General features: G+C 39.6%; 1 pseudogene across 1 annotated transcript; it reads left to right on the top strand.

Moving 5' to 3' along the window:
- Positions 1–343: 343 nt before the first annotated feature.
- LOC100337864 (Y-box-binding protein 1 pseudogene) lies at positions 344–1,725 on the top strand (annotated as a pseudogene). The gene has a single exon (XR_016223457.1). The product of XR_016223457.1 is annotated as a Y-box-binding protein 1 pseudogene (transcript).
- The last annotated feature ends 21,271 nt before the right edge of the window (positions 1,726–22,996 follow it).

The raw sequence follows: 22,996 nt of genomic DNA, 5'->3' as shown, positions 1-22,996 counted from the left end.
CATAGGAATTTTTTAGTATTGAAAATATTTTTAGAAACATAAAAATGACAAAATTAATGAAGAAATACTACATGATATAAAGCCACTTAAAAAGCCTGCTTATAGTACAGGTAAGGAAAATAATGAAAGCCCTCAGTAACTGGAAACTTTCCACTACACATGAAAAAGGGAAAATATAGTGCATATGTGAGAAAAGAGAGAACAAGAGTTAGATTTTGGAGTTCGATCGGTAGCGGGAGCGGAGAGCGGACCCCAGAGAGCCCTGAGCAGCCCCACCGCAGCCGCCGGCCTAGTTACCATCACACCCCGGGAGGAGCCGCAGCTGCCGCAGCCGGCCCCAGTCACCATCACCGCAACTATGAGCAGCGAGACCCAGCAGCCGCCCGCCGCCCCCGCCCTCAGCGCCGCCGAAACCAAGCCCGGCACCACGGGCAGCGGCGCAGGGAGCGGTGGCCCGGGCGGCGCCCGCCGGCGGGGACAAGAAGGTCATCGCAACGAAGGTTTTGGGAACAGTAAAATGGTTCAATGTAAGGAACGGATATGGTTTCATCAACAGGAATGACACCAAGGAAGATGTATTTGTACACCAGACTGCCATAAAGAAGAATAACCCCAGGAAGTACCTTCGCAGTGTAGGAGATGGAGAGACTGTGGAGTTTGATGTTGTTGAAGGAGAAAAGGGTCCGGAGGCAGCAAATGTTACAGGTCCTGGTGGAGTTCCAGTGCAAGGCAGTAAATATGCAGCAGACCGTAACCATTATAGACGCTACCCACGTCGTAGGGGTCCTCCACGCAATTACCAGCAGAATTACCAGAATAGTGAGAGTGGGGAAAAGAATGAGGGATCGGAGAGCGCTCCCAAAGGCCAGGCCCAACAACGCCGGCCCTACCGCAGGCGAAGGTTCCCACCTTACTACATGCGGAGACCCTATGGGCGTCGACCACAGTATTCCAACCCTCCTGTGCAGGGAGAAGTGATGGAAGGTGCTGACAACCAGGGTGCAGGAGAACAAGGTAGACCAGTGAGACAGACTATGCATCGGGGTTATAGACCACGATTCCACAGAGGTCCTCCTCGCCAAAGACAGCCTAGAGAGGACGGCAATGAAGAAGACAAGGAAAACCAAGGAGATGAGACCCAGGGTCAGCAGCCACCTCAGCGTCGGTACCGCCGCAACTTCAACTACCGACGCAGACGCCCAGATAACCCTAAACCACAAGATGGCAAAGAGACAAAAGCAGCCGATCCACCAGCTGAGAATTCGTCCGCTCCCGGGGCTGAGCAGGGCGGGGCTGAGTAAATGCCGGCTTAACATCTCTACCATCATCCGGTTTAGTCATCCAACAAGAAGAAATGAATATGAAATTCCAGCAATAAGAAATGAACAAAAGATTGGAGCTGAAGACCTTAAGTGCTTGCTTTTTGCCCGTTGACCAGATTACTAGAACTATCTGCATTATCTATGCAGCATGGGGTTTTTATTATTTTTACCTAAAGATGTCTCTTTTTGGTAACGACAAACGTGTTTTTTAAAAAAGCCTGGTTTTTCTCAATACACCTTTAAAGGTTTTTAAATTGTTTCATATCTGGTCAAGTTGAGATTTTTAAGAACTTCATTTTTAATTTGTAATAAAAGTTTACAACTTGATTTTTTCAAAAAAGTCAACAAACTGCAAGCACCTGCTAATAAAGGTCTTAAATAAAATAATAATAATAAAAAAAAAGAGTTAGATTTTGCCAAATTGTTCTCTCCCTCTCCTTTGAAATTGTCACCAGGACTAAGCTTCCTGGCTGCTTGTTCTCTGGTATTTTCCACTGTTTTACTTTACAGCCATTTAATGAAAAGTCAGTTGAAGGATCCGGGATTCAGCTTCTTTGTTTGATATTTTTTGCCTTGGTAAAATGTTTCACCACAGACCTATGATTCTACTAAGTTTGCTTTGACCACATGAGAAGGTTTTAGTAATGAACTCTACTACTTTTCTTTTTTTTTCCCTCCATGTGATATTGGATAGACTTTGAAAGCCCTACGTGATGGTTTTTACATTGACTCCTAGTAAAATGCACCTTCTTGTATTGCATCTGTGCTAAGATCTTTTGGGAATCTTATGTTGTTATCAGATACTACCCAACCAGATTTCAGGTCACTCACAAATTTAGAAACATACCATTTATGTAGTTAGCCAAGTTGATGAAGACATTAACAATATGTCAAGAATGAGTTTTTGAGATAAGATCACCAGGCATCTCTTCCTCAGTAGACCACACATTAATCAAATGCATTGCAACTTTGAAAATGCCCATTTCATCATCTATGAACTTCCCTGGTATTCCATCATCTAGTTCATCCTAGACAAAATTCAGGTGTGACTTTAATAGCATTCTTCAGCTGTGTCCATCCTGTACTCTTTAATGTCATTACAGCATAGAGATAAAGCCAGTGGATTCTAAAATGTCACTACCTGTGCTTAAATACATGCGCCTCAATTTTTAGCTGTGTGATCTGGGGCAATCCACTGACCTAAACAATACCCCATCTGTAAATTGAGGGAAAACAATACTTAAGATCAAATGAGAAAATGCATATAAAGCTCTTAACCTAGAATATAACACTGAAAAAGTGCTTATGAAATATTCTCTTAACTGTGCTAGATAATCTACCTGAAAAGAAAACAAGACTAATTGATACAGCTTAATCTTAAGGAGCCTATGCTGGCTCTTGGAGGGTACCACTTTACTTTGTAAGAATGTAACAGGTTTTCCTTTTATCCTATTAAGAAACCACCCATTTTAATCATCCATTCTATAATTTTGCATTGGGATTAATGTCAGGCTCACTGATCTATACCTGCGAAACTCACCTTTTTCCCTTATTGAAAATTTGCTTTTCTCCAGCCCTGTGGCACCTCTCTTTTCTGTCACTATTCCTCAGAGATAACAGTTGTCAATTCTGAAGTCCCATCCCCCAGTCTCTCCAAACCTGAGATAAATTCATCTTGGCGGGCACTTGGTGTTCTCTATCTTCCCACCTATCGTTGACATCAGTTCCCTATGAAACGTATTTATTCTGCCCCCTCCAGTCTGAAGATCATTCTCTTTGACGCAGAAGACAGGCAGCACAGGAACGGAATGGTCCTGCCTTGTTTTTGTCGTCTGTTATCACCATCTGTCTCAAGCAGAGGGCTTACCCCTTCCTGTTTATTCTTGCTCATTAGTAGAACTTTTAAATGCCCCTCTTTTATCCTTATTATTTTATAACACACTTTAGCTCCATGAGAGTTTATGGCTCAAATCATTCTTAAAGACCCATATAAGTATTTTATATTTACTACTGATTGTTTATTCCTCTACCTGCTTTTTGTTGGTAGTTGTGAAATATAAAGCATATATATTTCCAGTATAAAACATGTGAAGTAATTTCCCCATAAACTATCCATTATGACCCAAATTAAAATCAAGAATTAGTATATAATATGTGACCCTGGAGAAGTTTAAGGTATTACCATTTTAAATTACCTACCAGCCCTGTCTGTTGTAAGTGAATTCAGAGGGCAGTTGTTAAATATGAGATAGGTAGGTGATGTGGGTTAAGGTTATAACTATGAAGATAGTGGCAAATGGACATATTTAGGATATACTGAAAGTAGTACTAAGGATATTTACTCATGGACTGGGCACAGGTTGCATAAGAAAGAAGAACCAATATTCCCAAACCTTCTCTTTATATAAATTTTTAAAAAATGTAAATAAAAAAGTTTTCAAACCTGTAATTTTTTGAAGTAACTAAGTAGAATGTAAATCTGTTTAGTGAGAAGTGGAAGACTTCGGATCAGCAAATTGGGATGGGGGTATTAATAATTGTTTAGCCATGTTTAATCCTCTAGTAGACAACCAAATTGAAATGTCAAATAGAATATAGAATTTTGAAGCTCAAATGAGAAGGTCAGCTGGAGTAATAAATTTGAATTATCTGCTAAAGATGGTTTGACCCACATGAGATCATAGAGAAGAAAATAAATCCAAGAAGAGAGTTGTGGATTACCAAGACATAAAAAGGCCAGAAGGAAGAGCTGAGGGAATTAGATGTGAAGCAGCCAAAGAGATGGGAGAAAAGCCAAGGAAGTATGATATCCTGGGAACCAAGTGAAAAACATGTGTCAAGAAGGAAGAAAGACAGGCTGGTGGTGAGGTGCGGTGAATTAAGCAGCCACTTGTGATACTGGCATCCAGATCTGAATGCTGGTTCAAGTTCTGGTTATTTGCTTCTGACCTAGCTTCTTGCTAATGGGCCAAGCAAGGAAGTGGAAGATGGCCCAAGCCTTGGGCCCCTGCCACTCACAGGAGACATAGATGGTATTCCTGGCTCTTAGCTTCTGCCTGTTCCAGTCCTGGCTGTTGCAGCCATTTGATGAGTGAACCAAGGATGGAAGATTTTTTTCTCTCGTGCGCGCCTGTGCTTGCTTGCTTGCTTTCTTTCTTTCTTTCTTTCTTTCTTTCTCTCTCTCTCTCTCTTTTCCCCCTCCCCTCTCTCTCACTCTGCCTTTCAAATAAATGAAATCTAAGAAAAAAAAAAGAAGTAGGAAAGAGTGCATGCTGTCAAATGTTAGGAGCTCAAGTAAGATGATATCAGAGAAATGACCATTAGCCTGGCAGGATCAGTCATTAGTGAGATAAGGTCCGTTTCATTAGAGGGGTCAGCAAGAAAGTCCATCCAGAGTTATTCTGAAGAGAAAGTTGGAAGTGAAGAAATAGAGACAATGAGTATAGATAGCATCCCATTTTTTTGTGAAGGAGGGCAGAGAAATCGTGCAGTAGCTGAAACAGGGAAGTCAGAGGAAGGTCGTTATTTACTTGCCACTTTGGTTGTTTGTTTTTCTAGGTAATCTTATAGCATGTATGAATTTGGATGAGAAGGATCCAGTAGAGAGGAAATGGGTGTTTAGCCTAGCAGTTAAGAAATCCATATGCAACATCAGAGTGCCTATATTTGATTACTGCTTCTTGCTTAAGACTCCCACTTTCAGTAATACAGAGCCTGGGAGGCAGTGGTACCTCACATTATTGGGTTCTTGCCACCCACATGGGAAACCTGAATTGAGTTCCTAGCTCCTGGCTCTGGCCCCAGCCTAGCCCCAGCCCGGCCCCAGCCCGGCCCCAGCCCAGCTCCAGCCATTGTGGGCATTTAGGTAGGGAACCAATGAATGATAGTGCTCTCTATATGTTCTCCCCCGCTCCATGCCAGCCCCTCTGTTTTTTAAACAAAATACTACATAAATATTATGGTAGAGAAACAAAACATGGCAGCATAAAGTCCTTTAAAGAAAAGAAATTAAGTGGAGAGTTTGCAATAAGGTAGGATTAATGACCCTTTTATTGTCACTAGAAGGAGGCAAATATGTGTGGGGGGATACAAGTAGGTTGACGAACTGTCTGGTTGGATGGAATATGTAAAAACTTGGGGAAGATATTGGCTTAGATTGAGGAGTGAGAGGATGTTGGTTATGTAAAATGACTCTGTGTAGGTTTAGAGCACTGATCCTAGCCTATTTTGTGGGCTGTGGTTCCAGTGACAATTTAATTTTCAGAGCTTTAATGATGCTATTTTTACCTGCTTGGTTTATCTCATGCCAGTGCTGGTGCTGCCAAAATGATAGAAAAAGTGTCTCCAGGTCAGGCTGTGTGATGCCTATGCACAGAGAAAGGGAGGCTGGCTCACAGAGAAAAAGATCCCTGGGCAAAGCAGCTTATTACAACAAGGTTCTCTTTCCCAAAGAAGAACCACTCAGCCACCCAGTTTCCTAGGTAAACAGCACAAACTGTAAATGAGGTGTTTTAGTGTTTTACACAGAAGTCTGGCTTAAGCTAAACAAGCCAGATAACTAGGTATATGATTCTTCATATTATCAAGCAGAAATGAATATACTAAGAATTAACAACAAAACTTAAGTTTCAGTTAAGTTTCAGCACTTAAGAAGAATTGTGTATTGATTACAGTATTCAACCAAAAGTATTAAGTAGAACAAACAAATAAATACTAAGAGGGATAACGTATTAAGTTTTTCATCAACAGTCAGGGTAAGGGCTGATCAAGTCACCGTTTCTCATAGTGTTCATTTCACTTTAACAGGACATGTACCAATGCCATTTCACTAGTCCCAATGATCAATTTCTGTTCACAATTGATCGTAATGATAGGACTAAGAACCAAAGGGATCACATAAACAAGAACAGTGTCTGCAAATACTAGCTGATAGAATCAAAAAGGGAGAGAATGACCCAACATGGGAAGTGAGATACACAGCAGACCCATAGAATGGCAAATGTCCTAACAGCACTCTGGCCTCATAATCAGCCCTTAATCAGCATGCGGATCCGGCTGAAATGCCCATGAGAGTATTTCAGGCATGGAAAGCCAAGACACTCTGGGGGGAAAAAAACCTAAATGAAAGATCTCTGTGAGTGAGATCCCAGTGGAAAGAATGGGTCATCAAAGAAGGAGGTACCTTTCTCTGAAGGGAGGAGAGAACTTCCACTTTGACCATGGCCTTGTCTAAATATGATCAGAGTCAGTGAACTCAGGGGGCTCCCATAGCCTTGGCAGCTCATGACAAGAGCCTAGGGTGATTACTGAGGCCATAAACAAGAGTGTCAATTTGTTAAGTCAACAACAGGAGTCACTGTGCACTTACTCCTCATGTAGGATCTTTGTCCTTAGTGTGCTGTACATTGAGATTTAATGCTATAACTAGTACTCAAACAGTATTTTTCACTTTATGTTTCTGTGTGGGAGCAAACTGTTGAAATCTTTACTTAATGTATGCTAAACTGATCTTCTGTATATAAAGAGAATTGAAAATGAATCTTGATGTGAATGGAAGGGGAGAGGGAGTGGATAAAGGGAGGGTTGTGGGTTGGAGGGACGTTATGGGGGGAAGCCATTGTAATCCATATTCTGTACTTTGGAAATTTATATTCATTAAATAAAAGTTAAAAAAAAAAAACTTAAGTTTCAGTGTCCATCACTCTTTGAACCCTGGGACCTAAATGTGCTTATGTGATTACAAATTTTGATAAAATTTACTAAAGTAGCATATTTTAACTGTACTTAGTTAACAGGATGCCTCTTTTTTCTTCAGCTTCCCCTTTATCAAATGCCCTTTGGGCATTGCCCCAGGCAGTGTTAAGACCTGGCTAAGAGGAAATTGTCCTGGAGATATTTCACTTTGGATTTAGTGGGATAAACATGTTATCCACTGACACTTCTATATGCCAGTAAGTTACTGTAAGTTATTCTTCTTTATTAAATTTTTTTTAAATTTTTATTTATCTAAAAGGGAGAGAAAGTGTGGGGGAGAGGAAGACAGAGAGGAGAGAGAGAGAGAGAGATTTTCTATCCATTGGTTTACTCCTCTAATGCCTACAATAGCCAGGGGTGGGCCAGGGCAAAGCCAGAAAATCAGAATTCAATCTGGGTCTCCTACATGAATGGCAGGGTCATGAGAACTTAAGCCATCATCTCCTGCTTCCCAAGGGGCACATCATTAGTGGGAAACTGGAACCAAAAGCAGAGCAGGGACCCAAACCCAGGCATTCCAATATGGGATGTGATTGTCCCAGATGAGGTCTTTCTTTTTTTTAGATAATTTTCATAATATTCAACTTTTTCTCCTTATTCACTTAAAGTAAATAGGTTTTCCTGGTGACTTGATCAGCATAGTCCTGACTGTTAATGAACAACTTAATACATTATCCCCCTTAGTAGTTTTTTTGTCTGTTCTACTTAATATGACTGGTTTAATTCTGTAATTAATACACAGTTATTCTTAAGTGTTAAAAATTAACTGAAATGTGATCCCTGTTAAACATAAGAGTGGGAATAAGAGAGGGAAGAGATGCATAATTTGGGACATGTTCAAGCTGACTTGCCCCAAATGGCAGAGTTAAAAACATACCAGGGGATTCCAATTCAATCCCATCAAGGTGGCATGTACCAATGCCATCTCACTATTCCAAGTGATCAGTTTCAGTTCACAATTGATCATAATGAAAGGACTAAGAGTCAAAGGGAGCACATAAACAAGTCTAGTACCTGCTAACACTAACCAATGGAATAAATAAAGGGGAGAGTGATCCAACATGGGAAGTGAGATACTCAGCAGACTCATAGAATGGCAGATGTCCTAAATAGCACTCTGGCCTCAGAATCAGCCCTAAAGGCACTCGGATCTGGCTGAAAAGCCCATGAGAGTATTTCAGGCATGGAAAGCCAAGACACTCTGGCAAAAAGATCTCTGCGAGTGAGATCCCAGTGGAAAGAACAGGTCTTCAAAGAAGGAGGTACCTTTCTCTGAAGGGAGGAGAGAACCTCCACTTTGACTATGACCTTGTCTAAACAAGATAAGAATCGGAGAACTCAGAGGGCTTCCATAGCCTTGGAAACTCATGACCGGAGCATAGGGAGATTACTGATGCCATAGACAGGAGTGTCAATTGGTAAAGTCAACAACAGGAGTCACTGTGCACTTACTCCTCATGTAGGATCTCTGTCCTTAATGTGCTGCGTATTGAGATTTAATGCTATAACGAGTACTCAAACAATATATTTCACTTTGTGTTTTTATGGGGGTGCAAACTGTTGAAATCTTTACTTAATGTATACTAAACTGATCCTCTGTAAAAAAAAAAAAAAAAGAAATTATCAACTCCCAACTTGACTCTCACTGGGATTAAACATGACAATAGATCTGATCTGATTTCATCATCATTTAAAAAAAACCATCTATTATTTTTCACTTTATGTTTCTGTGTGGGAGCAAACTGTTGAAATCCTTACTTAATGTATACTAAGGTGATCTTCTGTATATTAAGATAATTGAAAATGAATCTTGATGTGAATGGAAGGGGAGAGGGAGTGGGAAAGGGGAGGGTAGTGGGTGGGAGGGACGGTATGTGGGGGAAGCCATTGTAATCCATAAATCGTACTTTGGAAATTTATATTCATTAAATAAAAGTTAAAAAAAATTTTTTTTATTTATTTGAATGGCAGTTACAAAGGCAGATTGAGAGAGAGAGAGAGAGAGGTCTTCTATCCGCTGGTTCACTCCCCAAATGGCCGAAACATCCAGAGCTGGGCTGCTCCGAAGCCAGGAGCCAGGAGTTTCGTCTGGGTCTCCCCCATGGGTGCAGGGGCCCAAGTTCTTGGGCCGTCTTCCACTGCTCTCCCACACCATAAGCAGAGAGCTGGATCAGAAGGGAGCAGCCGGGACTCAAACCAGTGCCTACATGAGATGCCAGCACTGCAGGCAGCAGCTCTTACCCATGTCACAGCACCAGCCCCCAAAATTGGGTCCTAACCACTGTGCCCCTGCTAGTGAGTCTTGCATAGGATGGCTTCTAACTACCCATTGTGCTGATGCATGCAACTTTGTGACACAGAGGTTCAGGGCCTGTGGTTGCCCTTCAATATGAGCATGACCAGTATCTCTCAGTATGCTATGAGAGAAGAAATAATACTTGAAATTTAGGGAGCCAGAAGTTAGTCTGTAGAAAAGTCTTCCAATCATCAGACATGCAATATTTAGTATTTATCCAGCTAAATAGTAGAACATTTATTTAGCTAAATATTGGAGCATTTGAGACATAATGGTGCCTAGTCAAAATAGAAGTTCTCTTGCCATGAATATACTCAATAATGCAGCATATGCATTTACAATTATAAATAATCCACACTTTTTTGGATGAAAATTATGTGAAATAGAATTTATCAGAATTTTTATATGTAGACAAAAAGCTTAAAGATATACTACAAATACAAGGGTACTTCATAAAGTTCATGGAAAAGGGAATTAGATAATGAACATTTTCTATGATCCTTTGGAAGTACCCTTGTAGCGATTATATATATGTGTGACATCAGATGCTTTATGTAACCCAATTCTCAACATTGATCAACATGGTGGAACAAGACTGAATTAAGTTTCTATTTTTATTTAGAAAAGAATTTAATAAAGTTATTGTCATTTAAAGGGCAATATCAAAGAGCTTACTGCCAAATGTTGAAAGCAGTTGATTCATTAAAAATAGTATGTCATTTTTCTTTATTTGATAATGTGTATAGTATTTGGCAGCACTTTAAAATTTGTAATTTTTTGTGGCTTCCTTTCTCATTCTAAAGAAATACTTTTCATCTAATTTGGTGTAATTTATATTTTTTTTCTTAAAAATTAACTCAAAAAACTTGGATTCAATCATACTTCCTTTCCATTTAAACATTTTTTTTAATTAAAGATTGATTTGTTTTTAATGCAGAGGACAGAGAAAGAGTTCCCATGTACTGCTTCACTCCCCAAATGTCTTCAACAGCTGGGAATGGCTCAGGGCCAAGGCTGGGATCTTAGGATGCTACCCAGGTCTCCCATGTAGGGTACAGGAATCCAACTACTTGAACCACTACTGCTGCACCCCAGAGTTTGCATTGGCAGGAAGCTAGATTCAAGAGCCAGAGATAGGAATTGAGTCTAGGAACTATGATGTGGCACCCTGGCATGGTTTTTTTGTGTGTGTGTTTCTTGTTTGTTTGTTTGTTTTTGACAGGCAGAGTGAACAGTGAGAGAGAGAGAGAGAAAGGTCTTCCTTTGCCATTGGTTCACCCTCCAATGGCCGCCGCGGCCGGTGCACTGCGGCCGGCGCACTGTGCTGATCCGAAGGCAGGAGCCAGGTGCTTCCTCCTGGTCTCCCATGCGGGTGCAGGGCCCAAGTACTTGGGCCATCCTCCACTGCACTCCCTGGCCACAGCAGAGAGCTGGCCTGGAAGAGGGGCAACCGGGACAGAATCTGGCACTCTGACCGGGACTAGAACCTGGTGTTCCAGCGCTGCAAGGCGGAGGATTAACCTAGTGAGCCACGGCGCCGGCCACCCTGGCATGTTAAGCATCATCTTAACCACTAGACTAAATATCTGCTTTTCTCACCATTTTAAACTCACATAAAATGGATTTGAAAATCCTGGTGTTGTTTCCTTAAAACATGTATCAGATCCATCTAGTTCTCTCCATCTCAATTGTCACCACTTTTTTTGGTAATGAATCTCACCTCTTGACCAAACAGTGACAGTAGCTTCTTTCCTGGAAAGAAATGTCTTGACTTAGGGTAACCAAATCATACAGTTTTTATTTTCTGTATGTTTTCAAAACTTTACTGTCTTCCTTTAAAATTTCAAGATTTCTTGTTTTATTTCAAAGATTCTTAATTTTTCATGACACATTTTTGTTTTATAATTTTTTATGCTTTCATATTTTTAGTCAATATTGTACACTTTGTATTCCTTTTAGATAACTAATTGAGGGCTAGTGTGGTTGCACAGCAGGTTATGCAGCCACCTGCAATGCCTGCATCTCCTATGAGCACCGGTTGGAGTATCAGCTGCTCTACTTCTCCTTGCTAATACACTTGATAAAGCAGCAAAAGATGGCCCAAGGGCTTGGGCCCCTGCCACCCATGTGGGAGATCTGGTTGAAGCTCCTAGCTCCTGGCTCCTGACTTTGGCCTGGGCCAGCCCTGCCATTGCATCCATTTGTTTTGGGTGATTTAATCTTTTTATTTTACTTACGATAGTATAATTTCCCATTCTAAGTTCTAATTGCATAATAATAACAGAAATAAAAACTGTTAACTTTGTATCTAGCCAGCCACATTACCAAATTCTCTTAGCTCTAATAGATTTTTAATAAGCTCTCCTGTATTTTCTAAGTATGTAATCAAACTAACTGCAAGTATAAATACTATTATCTTTTAATTTCCCATATTTAAACTGCTTTTTTTTCTCTAGCCTTATCAGTTTCCAAAATGATTTGAAGAATAGGGGTAATAGCAGAAATCTCTGTCTCATTAGTAGTATAATAAATAAAAATATCTACTGGATATTATGAATTCTTTAGATAGTACATTGGAGTGAGCTGTGTCCTCCTGATCCTATGTTGTCTGTATTGGAAATAAGGCCTTTAGGAAGCTGATTAGGGTTAAAGGATGTCATAAGGGTGGAGAGCCCTGTGTGATAGACTTGATCCCCTTAAAAGAGAAAGAGACTCCAGGAGAAGATGGCCATATAGAAGCTAGGAAGAGAGCTTGCACCAGAATCTAACCCTGTTTACATCCTGTTCTCAGACTCCTAACCTCTAGAATTTCAGAAAATAGATTACTTTTTTTTTTACAAAGAAAAGATTGATTTATTTATTTGAGAGAGTTACAGAGAGAGAGAGAGATCTTCCATCCGCCAGTTCACTACCCAAATGGCCACAACAGCCAGGGCTGGGCTGATCTGAAGCCAGGAGCTAGAAGCTTCTTGAGGGTCTCCCATGTGGGTGCAGGGGCCCAAGCACTAGGCCTATATTCCACTGCTTCCATAATCCCAGACCTGTAGCAGGGAGCTGGACTGGAAGTGGAGTAGCCAGGTCTTGAACCAGTACCCAAATGGGATGCTGGTGTCACAGGCAGAGGCTTAAACTACTATGCCACAGTGCTAGACCCAAAACAGATTTCTGTTACTTAAGGACCCAATCTATGATATATTTTTTATCTTCTTTTTTTCACTTTTAAATTTTTTTAATTTTAATTTTTAGTTAGCTTTTAACAGATTCTACATGATTTGTAGACACCATTCTAAGAACACAATGATACTCCTCTCCACCCTCCTTCCTTCTCCCCTTCTGTCTTTTTTTTAGTGTTTGATATAACATATCTTAAATTTACATTACAGTAAAATACTTAGTACTTCACCGAATAAGTTTAACAAGTAAAAAGCAAAAAGACCCTAGTTTAGGGGCCAGCACTGTAGCTTAAAGGGTAAAGCTGCTGCCTGCAGTGCCAACATCCCATATGAGAGCCGGTTCGAGTCCCAGCTGCTCCACTTCCGTTCCAGCTCTCTGTTATAGCCTAAGAAATACTTGGGCCCCTCTACCCACATGGGAGACCAGGAAGAAGCTCCTAGTTCCTGGCTTCAGATCGGTGCAGCTCTGGCAGTTGTGGTTATCTGGGGAGTGAACCATCGAATGGAAGACCTCTCTCTCTCTCTCTTTGCCTCTCCTTCTTTCCCTGTGAACTCTGACTTTCAAGTAAATAAGTAAATCTTAAAAAAAAAAAAAAGACCTTAGTTTAGTGGGAATACAGACAACAGCTATAAACAATAATTGAATGGAAAAATGACCATTTAATCCCATACAATAAATTTTAAAGTAATCACAGATCATTAAAACTACAGTAGTATAGCATTCTTAACAATTGGTTTCACAAATATATAAAACAAAGTTTTACAAAACTATATTTACAGCAGTACTGGTACCCAGACATTTCTTTTTTTTTTTTCTCTTTATGTTTTTTATATTTTAGTTCCCACATATAAGGGAGAATATGTGGTATTTGTCTTTCTATATTCACCCTATTTCATTAAACACAATGTCTTCCAGTTGCATCCATTTTGCTGTACATGATAGAATTTCATTGTTTTTTATAGCTGAATAATACTCCATTGTGTTTATATATATCACATTTTATTTATCCATTCATCTGATGATAGACACTTTTGTTGATTCAAAATTTTGGATATTGTTAACAGTGCTGCTATAACATGGTGGTGCAGGTATCTCTTTGATACATCGTGCTGAAGTCTTTTGGGATATACCCAGTATTGAGATTGCTGGATCACATGGCAAGCCTATTTCTAGTTTTTTAGGAAATCTCCACACTGTTTTATAGTAGCTGCAATAATTTACATTCCAACCAACAGTGTATAAGTGTTCCATTTGTCCACACCCTCATCAGCATTTATTACTCTCTGTGTTTGGATGTTAGCCATTCCGACAGGGGTGATGTAATAACTCATTTTGGTTATGAGTTACATTTCCCTGATGGATAGTGATGTTGAGTATTTTTTCATATATTTGTTAGCCATTTGTATTATTTCTTTTGAGAACTGTCTATTGAAGTCCTTTATGCATTCCTCAACTGAATTGGTTGTTTTTCTGTTGTTGAGTTTTTTAAGTTGCTGATATATTCAGATTATTAATATTTTGTCATTTATGTGGTTTGCAAATATTTTTTCCCATTCTGTTGCATGTCTCTTCATTCTATTGATTGTTTCATTTGCTATAAGTCTTTATAAGCCTTGACTTGAGTTGATGAAACAGTTTCCTGAAGATGGAAGACAGCCAGAGAGGTGACTGGGCACACGCATTCACTGTGGTGTGAACACACACCTCCTCTGCAAGTCCTCTGCTCACTGAAGAGGAAACAGTACTGATTCTGTCCCACTACAGTGCAAATCTTCTGAGTTTGCTGTAGTTCCATTTGTTTAGTTTTGTTTTTGTTTGGGGTCTTATCCAAGAAATCATCCTCTACACCAATGTCTGGAGTGTTTCCCCTACGTTTTCTTCCAACAACTTCACAGTCTCAGGTCATAAATTCAAATCTTTGATTCATCTTGAGTTAATTTTTGTATATGGTGAGAAGTATGGATCTAATTTCATTCTTCTACAAAGATACTGTCAGCTTTGCCAGTACCATTTGTTAAAGAGATTATCCTAACTCCACTGTATGGTCTGAGCACTTCTGTCAAAAATCAGTTGGCTGTATGTATGCGCATTAATTTCTGGGCTCTCTGTTCCATTGATCTATGTATCAGGTTTTAGTGCCAGTACCATGCTGCTTTAATTACTATAGCTTTGTAGTATGCTTTGAAGTCAAGTATTGTGATGCCTCCAGCTTTATTTTTCTTGACCAGGATTGTTTTTTTTTTTCTCTCTCTCTCTTTTTCTTTTTCTTTTTCTTTTTTTTTTTTATTTTTTATTTTTTTTTTTTTGACAGGCGGAGTGGACAGTGAGAGAGAGAGACAGAGAGAAAGGTCTTCCTTTTGCCGTTGGTTCACCCTCCAATGGCCGCCGTGGCCGGCGCGCTGCGGCCGGCGCAACGCGCTGATCCGATGGCAGGAGCCAGGAGCCAGGTGCTTTTCCTGGTCTCCCATGGGGTGCAGGGCCCAAGCACCTGGGCCATCCTCCACTGCACTCCCTGGCCACAGCAGAGAGCTGGCCTGGAAGAGGGGCAACCGGGACAGAATCCGGCGCCCTGACCAGGACTAGAACCCAGTGTGCCGGCGCCGCTAGGCGGAGGATTAGCCTAGTGAGCCGCGGCGCCGGCCCTGTATAGACATTTTAATGTTATTGATTCTTCCAACTATGAGCAAGGAATATCCATTTTTTGTGTCCTTGATGATTTCTTTCATCAATATTTGATAATTTTCATTGTAAAGAACTTACACTTCTTTGGTTAAATTTATTCCTAAATATTTTATTTTTTGTGGCTGTTGTGAATGGGCTTTCTTTCTTGATTTCTCTGAGTTCATTAGCATACAAAAAAGCTATTGTTTTTTGTATGTCTATTTTGTGACCTGCAACTTTACGGAATTGGTTTATCAATTCTAATAGCATTTTGGTGCAGTGTTTAGTTTTTTTCCATGCGCAACATCGAGCCATCTACAAACAGGGATAATTTGATTTCCTTTTTTCTGAATCTGATGCCCTTCATTTCTTTCTCCTCTCTAACTGCTCTTGCTAAAACTTCCAGTACTATATTGATAAGACTGGTGAAAAGTGGACATCCTTGCCTTGTTCCAGATCTGAGGGGAAATGGTTTGAGTATGATTACTGCCTATTGGTCTGTCATATATAGCCTTTATAAATTTGAGGGATGTTCCTTCTACACCTAATTTGTGGAGGGCTTTTGTCATGAATGGTGTTGAATCTTATCAAATGTCTTATCTGTGTCTATTGAGATGACCATATGATTTTCATTCATTCTATTGATCTGACTTATGACGTTTATTGATTTGTGAATGTTGAATCACCCTTGCATTTCTGGAATAAATCCCACTTGATATGATGTATGATCTTGCTGATCTGGTTTTGGATTCAATTTGCTAGTATCTTATTAAGAATCTTTCCACCTATGTTCATTATGTGTCATGTCTCTGGTTTTGGTATCAAAGCAATGCTGATCTCTTAAAAACAGTTTGGCAGAGTTTCATCCTGTTCATATTTTGGAATAGACTGCAAAGTATTGGAGTTACTTCCTCTTTGAATGCTTTATACAATTCAGTAGTAAAGCCATCAGGTCCTGGATTTTTCCTTCATGGAAAACTTTTGATTACTGTTTCAGACTCATTGCTTGTAATGGGTCTGTTTAGGTTGTCTATATTTTCTTGGTTTAATCTCGGTAGTTTATATGAATCCAGGAATTTACCCATTTCTTTGAGGTTTTCCAGTTTATTAGCATATGGTTATTTAGTTTTTTAGAATCATTTGTAGTTCAGTGGAGCTGGTTGTAATGTCTCCTTTCACATCTCTAATTTTATATATTTATTTTCTTTTTTGTTAGTTTGGCTAGAGGTTTATCTATTTTGTTTATCTTCTTATAAACAACTTTTTGTTTTGTTGATCTTTATATTTTTAGTTTCAATTTCATTTATTTCTTCTCTTATTCTTATTGTTTCTCATCATCTCCTTTTGGTTTTGGGTTTGGTTTGTTCTTGTTTTCCTAAGTCTTCAAGATGCATCATCAGATCGTTAATTTGAGACATTTCTCTTTTTGAATGTAAGCACTTAGTGCTATAAACTTCCCTCTTAATACTGCTTTTGCTGTATCCCACAGGTTTTAATATATTGTGTTTTTATTTTCATTTATTTTAGGAAAGTTTTTTATTTACTTTTAATTTCTTCAATAATCCATGAATCGTTCAGTAACATACTGTTTAATTTCCAAGTATTTATGAGTGTTATATTGTTCTTGTGGTTGATTTCTAGTTTTATTCCCTTATGGTCTGAGAAAATAACTAGCATGTTTCAATCTTTTAAAATTTGATGAGACTTGATTTGTGGCCTAATATGTGGTCTACCAAACTATGATATATATTTATGACAGCCTAATGACTACTGTAAGTAGTTCCTCACAGGCCTCAGCTGAGAATTTATTGTTAAATGCAATCATAGAAAACCATGTATCGTGGAAAACAGAATTACAATATTCTCTTACAGTCCGGTGGTTCTCACCTATGGTGAATTTGTCCCCAGAAAACACTAAAAAATATCTAGAGATATTTTTTGGTTGTCAAATTGGGTGGTGAGAGGGTGGAAGTGTATATTGATGGCATCTAGTGGATCAAGGCCAAGGATACTGCTAAATATCCCACAATGGATGGATAACTCCTCACAACAAATTAGCCAAAAATGTCAAGGCTGAGAAGCTGTCCAGGTAAGATCCTGACAAACCCTTCTAGAGAGAGGAAAAAGGAAGAGGGTGCTCCAAAACTATCTGCATATTTCCCTAGACTCTGGGTCGACGTGTGTCTGGATGAGTGAAGAAGAGTGAAACCGTGAACTTCAGAGCATGAGAAGTTGGTGAGTGGAACTGCCAGCTCGGCTGGCTCTTGAGGTAGAGGTAAATAGTAGGCCCTAGTCTGGGCCACCCTGCAGTGGTGACAAAGGTCTCCATCACCGGGAGGAGTAACCTCAGGTAGAGCACCGTCTGAGCAGATGAAGAAACCAGTCCTTTCATAACAGCAAGTGAAATCACCTGCATCACAATTTCCTTGGCTCCTGAGACTAATGGGAGATTTCTTTTTATTATTATTAAAGATTTATTTATTTGAAAATGAGAGTTACAGACAGGGAGAGACAGAGATCTTCCACCTGCTGGTTCACTCCCCAGTTAACTGCATTGGCCAAAGCTAAAGCTGGGATCTAGAAGCTTCTTCCAGGTTTCCCATGTGTGTGCAGGGTCCCAAGAACTTGGCCATCTTCTGCTTTTCTAAAACTGTGAGCAGGGAGCTGGACTGGAAGTGGAACAGCTGGGACATGAATGGCTGCCCATATGGGATGCCAGCATTGCAAACATCAGCTTTACTCGCTACACCATAATGGTGGCCTGGAGAGATTTCTTTCATTCCTGTTTTATTTTGACTTTTTGTTTTCTTTCTTTTCAGTTTTTTTCTGGGACAGGTAATGAATTTTGTCAAATGCCTCTATGGTAATCATCAACATACACATGGTTTTTCTCCTATAGTGTTTGATAGTATCCTTTCAAAACATACAAAATTTTTTGTTGGGTTTTATATTAAGGATATTCTAACTTTATCAAGAAGACTTTCATGTTTTTCTACGGACTAGAATTGGTGGGCTTCAAATAACCTTATGTTATTTAATGGTTAGAAAAAATAATCTCTAATACTATCTGCCTGGTGCATCTTTACCATGACCATTCTTTGGCTTTTGTGATTTGTTGTTCCATAATTATCTCTTGAGCTAGTTTTGGTCACTTGTGGTTTTTAATAGCTTTTTTTTTAATTGATCTTGAGACTGGCACTGTGTTTTAGTGGGTTAAGTTGCCGCCTGCAGTGCTAGAATGCCATATGGGTGACAGTTTGAGTCCCAGCTGCTCCACTTCCAATACAGCTCTCTGCTGTGGCCTGGGAAAGCAGTAGAGGATGGCCCAAGTGCTTGGGCCCCTGCACCCACATGGGAGACCCAGAAGAAGCTCCTGGCTCCTGGTTTAGTATAGACTCAGTTCCAGCCATTGAGGCCATTTGGGGAGTGAACCAGCAGATGGAAGACCTCTCTCTCTCTCACACACACACTCTCTCTCTCTCTCTCTCTTTCTGCCTCTCTGTAACTCTGCCTTTCAAATAAATAAATCTTTAAAAAAAATTTTGATCTTTCATCTGCCAGCATATAATCCAGTGGTCAGAGTAATTTTTTTTATTTATTTGAAAGGCAGATTTACAGGGGGAGGGGGTAGGGAAGGAGTCAGGGAGGAAGGGAGGGAAAGAGAGAGAATCTTCCATCCATTGATTCACTCCTTAATGGCTGCAATGGCTAGGGCTGAGCCAGATACAAGACAGGAGTCTCCTACATGGGTGGCAGGGGACCATACACTTGGACCATCTTCATTTGCTTTCCCAGGTGCATTTGCAGGGAGCTGGATCAGAAGTGGAGCAGCTGGGAATCAAACTGACACCCAGATAGGATGCTGATATCACAGGCAGCACTTTAATCTTTCATGCCACAATGCCAGCCCCCGAATCAATCTTTTTAAAACTGAAGTCTATTCCTCTTAAAACTCAAGGAACAATTCTTTAAAAAAAAAAAAAAAAAGATTGGTCTTCGAAGTCGGCGAGCTCAAAAGGCTTCCATAGCCTTGGCAACTCATGACCAGAGCCTAGGGAGATTACTGACGCCATAAACAAGAGTGTCAAATTGTTAAGTGAACAACAGGAGTCACTGTGTACTTACTCCTCATGTGGGATCTCTGTCAATGTGTTGTCCAACGTGAATTAATGCTATAACTAGTACTGAAACAGTATTTTATACTTTATGTTCTGTGTGGGTGCAAACTGATGAAATCTTTACTTAGTATATACTAAATCGATCTTCTGTATATGAAGATAATTGAAAATGAATCTTGATGTGAATGGAATTGGGAGAGGGAGCGGGAGATGGGAGGGGTGCGAGTGGGAGGGAAGTTATGGGGGGGGAGCCATTGTAATCTATAAACTGTACTTTGGAAATTTATATTTACTAAATAAAAGTTTAAAAAATTGATTTTATTTATTTGAAAGGTAAAGAGACACACACAGTGAGAGAGAGAGAGAGAGAGCAAGTGAGCAGGAGCCAGGAACTCCGTTCTAGTCTCCCATGTGGGTGACAAGGGCCCATGTACTTGAGCCATCTTCTGCTGCTTTTCCAGGCACATTAGCAGTGAACTGAATGGAAAATGGTGCATCTGGGACTGGAACTGGTGCTCACACATGGGATGCAAGTGTCACATACAGTAGCTTAACCCACTGTGCCACAAGGCTGGCCCCAAGATATCAAATGTTACCTCTTTAGTACGCGTATAAGGGCCCAATGATCTGTTTGCCCATTGTAATCATTATATAACTCTTGCTTGTACCACTCTTTCTTTACCATTTTGTGGCAGACACACAGATATCATACTAATTCCTTAAATACAGGACTCTCTTTCTTTAAGCTTTCCCTTTCATCTTTTCTTGCTTCAGAATTCAATTTTAGGGTCTGGCGCTGTGGCATAGTGGGTAATGCTGCCATCTGCAGTGCCAGCATCCCATGTGGGCACTGGTTCGAGCCCTGGCTGCTTTACTTCCAATTCAGCTCTCTGCTATGGCCTGGGAAAGCAGTAGCAGATGGTCCAAGTCCTTGGGCCCCTGCACCCACGTGGGAGACCCAGAAGACATTGTTGGCTACTGGCTTCAGATCAGCTCAGCTCCAGTCGTTGCAGCTACTTGAAGAGTGAACCAGCGGATGGAAGACCTCTCTCTCTCTCTCTCTCTCTCTCTCTGCCTCTGCTTCTCTGTAACTCTGCCTTTCAATTAAATAGATAAATCTTTAAAAAAATAAAAACTCAGTTTTAAAGTTTGTCACCTTGTAAGCATTCCCTAACTACCTATCTAAATAGATCCCCTCCCTGGTCCCCAAAACCTCTGTTGCCCAGAGCAGGCTGAGATGTTCTGTGTCCTGGAAGTCGTGAAGTCCAAGTGTACTCATCAACAACCACTCATGTTGCCTTCTCAAGAGAAAACACAGCGATACTGGGTCAGTTACTGAAAAGATTTTCCCACATCCTCCCCCTTGCTTTGGTAAAAGTTCCTGGTTTCAGAGCCCAGAGGTATAACAGAACCTAAATTAATTTCTTGAAGATAATTTATGCAACTGAAAACTTCTCAATTGCATTTGATTCTCTGAAGACAAACATTTATATGCAATTGCATACAAATGCCAGGAATATTTTGGAATTGCAGCCATGTAGAAATTAATATGTATAGAAGAACACTAATGTTAAGAAGAGGAATAAGGGAAAAGTTATATATTTTTTTATCAAGGTATTAACTACTTCGAAAAAATGTAGTCTCTCCAAACGGCTTGCTGAGAAATACTATTTGGCAAGATGTTTCTCAATCTGGCTTATGTTGCCTGTTGTAATTTTACCAAGCCCAGCATTTTAACACTTTTTGAACACATTCCCAAGGATCTTTAATGATAGATGCATCTTTTAAAAAAAATCAGTCAATAAAGTGCACATGTAACAAAAAATGGACCACTAAAAGAATGTTACAAATTTGATGAAGGTGATTCACCTAATGAACAATGGAGAAATAAATTCATGTGTCATTACCAAGAAATGGCAATTCCTTTGAAGAATATTTCACTTACCAATTTTAACATGAAAGTATTATCAAATGCAGTGAATGTATGACTCTCTCTCCCCACTGTTTCGAACTTTGGAAAATAGAACTTAAATCCTAGATGTCAAACTGTCAAAAGCAAATGTCAAACTGAGTAAGTAAGTACACACAAGGTAGGCCATTTCAGGAGGTATGATTACGGATATGCGTTAGTGCAGATAGCACTTGTTAGTATTTAAAAAAACACTAATGATTTCAGCTTTTCTAAGTGTCAGTGGTCAAAACTTTGACTCTCAATTCCTTTTTGCATTCTCTCATGTCAGGCAATAGTTTGCTTTTAAAGTGATAAAATTTGCTTCTCCATGAACTTCAAAAGAAAAAGAGCTCTTCTGTGGCAGATGCTCTCCTGCTAACTAGAGTCATTCATGGGAGTTGTCAATTTGTTCTTCCAAAAATATCAAGTAAGATGAGAAGAAAGCAAATGTTTTTGCTATCAAGGCATAGACATTTGGTCAGAGCAATAAAATAGCCTCAAATGCCAAAAAATAATAAAGAAAATGTGGAATGAGTAACTTCCAAAGTTATGGAAATAATTTGACTATGTCTCACTACATGATAAAAATTGACAGGATTCCTAAGTACCCACAGATGGAAGAACTACACTAACAACTGGTTACAGCACAGACATGATTAGAGGCCTTATTGTAATCATGGTGTAGCCAGGAATTTTGTCTGTTTCAAAACAATTATGTATGTATATAGAATGTGTATACATGTGTGGTTAATTTTCTGATGGTGGTGATTAGTTTGCTTTAGGCCAATGCAGATTTTCTTATACTAAATGTTATACATGCACTTAAACAACGGCTGAATTGGGCTCCAGGTGTAATCCATGAATATAACTGCTTCTAATTTACTTATCATTAACTGGCTTTTAGGTAAAGGAGTAAGTTAACACAATCTATCAAATGGGCACAATTTTCTGCTGCCACATGAATTAACTCTTTCCTTTGGCTTAAAATGAGAATTAATAAAATTACAGAAGATAGAAACCCAAGTAAACCAACTGTAATTTTTCCTCTATGTGCAAGTTAATCAGTTAGAAAAGTATTATGACAAAATGGTTCACAGAGGATTGGACAAGCTAGGAAGGAAAAAGGAATAGTTCTGCAGCCTAACACACTGTGAGGAAATGGTGTGGCTTTAGTCTAGCAGACCTGGGTTTGAATCATGATTACTTAATTATGAGCTGTGTGACATTGACAGGCTTCTTAATCTAAGCTTGAGTTTCCTACCTTGTAAAACAAGGATAATGAAAGCTCACATGGACATGATTAGAGCTAAATGCAATGGTGAATACAGAATACTAGCTCAATGTGGGATACAAAGTGGCCATTCAGTAATTGAGAGATTTGAGTTATTTGAGCGTCTTCTGCTTCCCAGGTGGTTTGTTATGTTATCTCACAAATTTGTTTCCGTGACTTTGCAGTGAATTGAATCACCTAAAGAGACTTGAAAATTACTGACGAATAGCTTCCATTCCCAGATTCCGAGGTGTGACCTGCACTTGGGAAGTTTTAAAAACTTTCCAGGTGATTGTAACATGCAGCAAAGTTTAGGAAACATTGTTTCCACAATCTAGTGAGATAAATATTAGTATACCCACTTTAGGGTTTAAAAAAATAAAATCACGGGATTGATTTACTCAAGATAACATGGTTTATGACTGATATGGTGAAAATGCTTGCTTTTTT

The sequence above is a fragment of the Oryctolagus cuniculus genome, chromosome 1 (genome assembly GCF_051225735.1).
Source record: "Oryctolagus cuniculus isolate XC-2025 breed Fujian yellow rabbit chromosome 1, ASM5122573v1, whole genome shotgun sequence".
NCBI lineage: Eukaryota > Metazoa > Chordata > Mammalia > Lagomorpha > Leporidae > Oryctolagus > Oryctolagus cuniculus.
The sequence above is the reverse complement of the archived record's forward strand: the minus strand, read 5'-3'. Positions and strand labels throughout refer to the sequence as shown.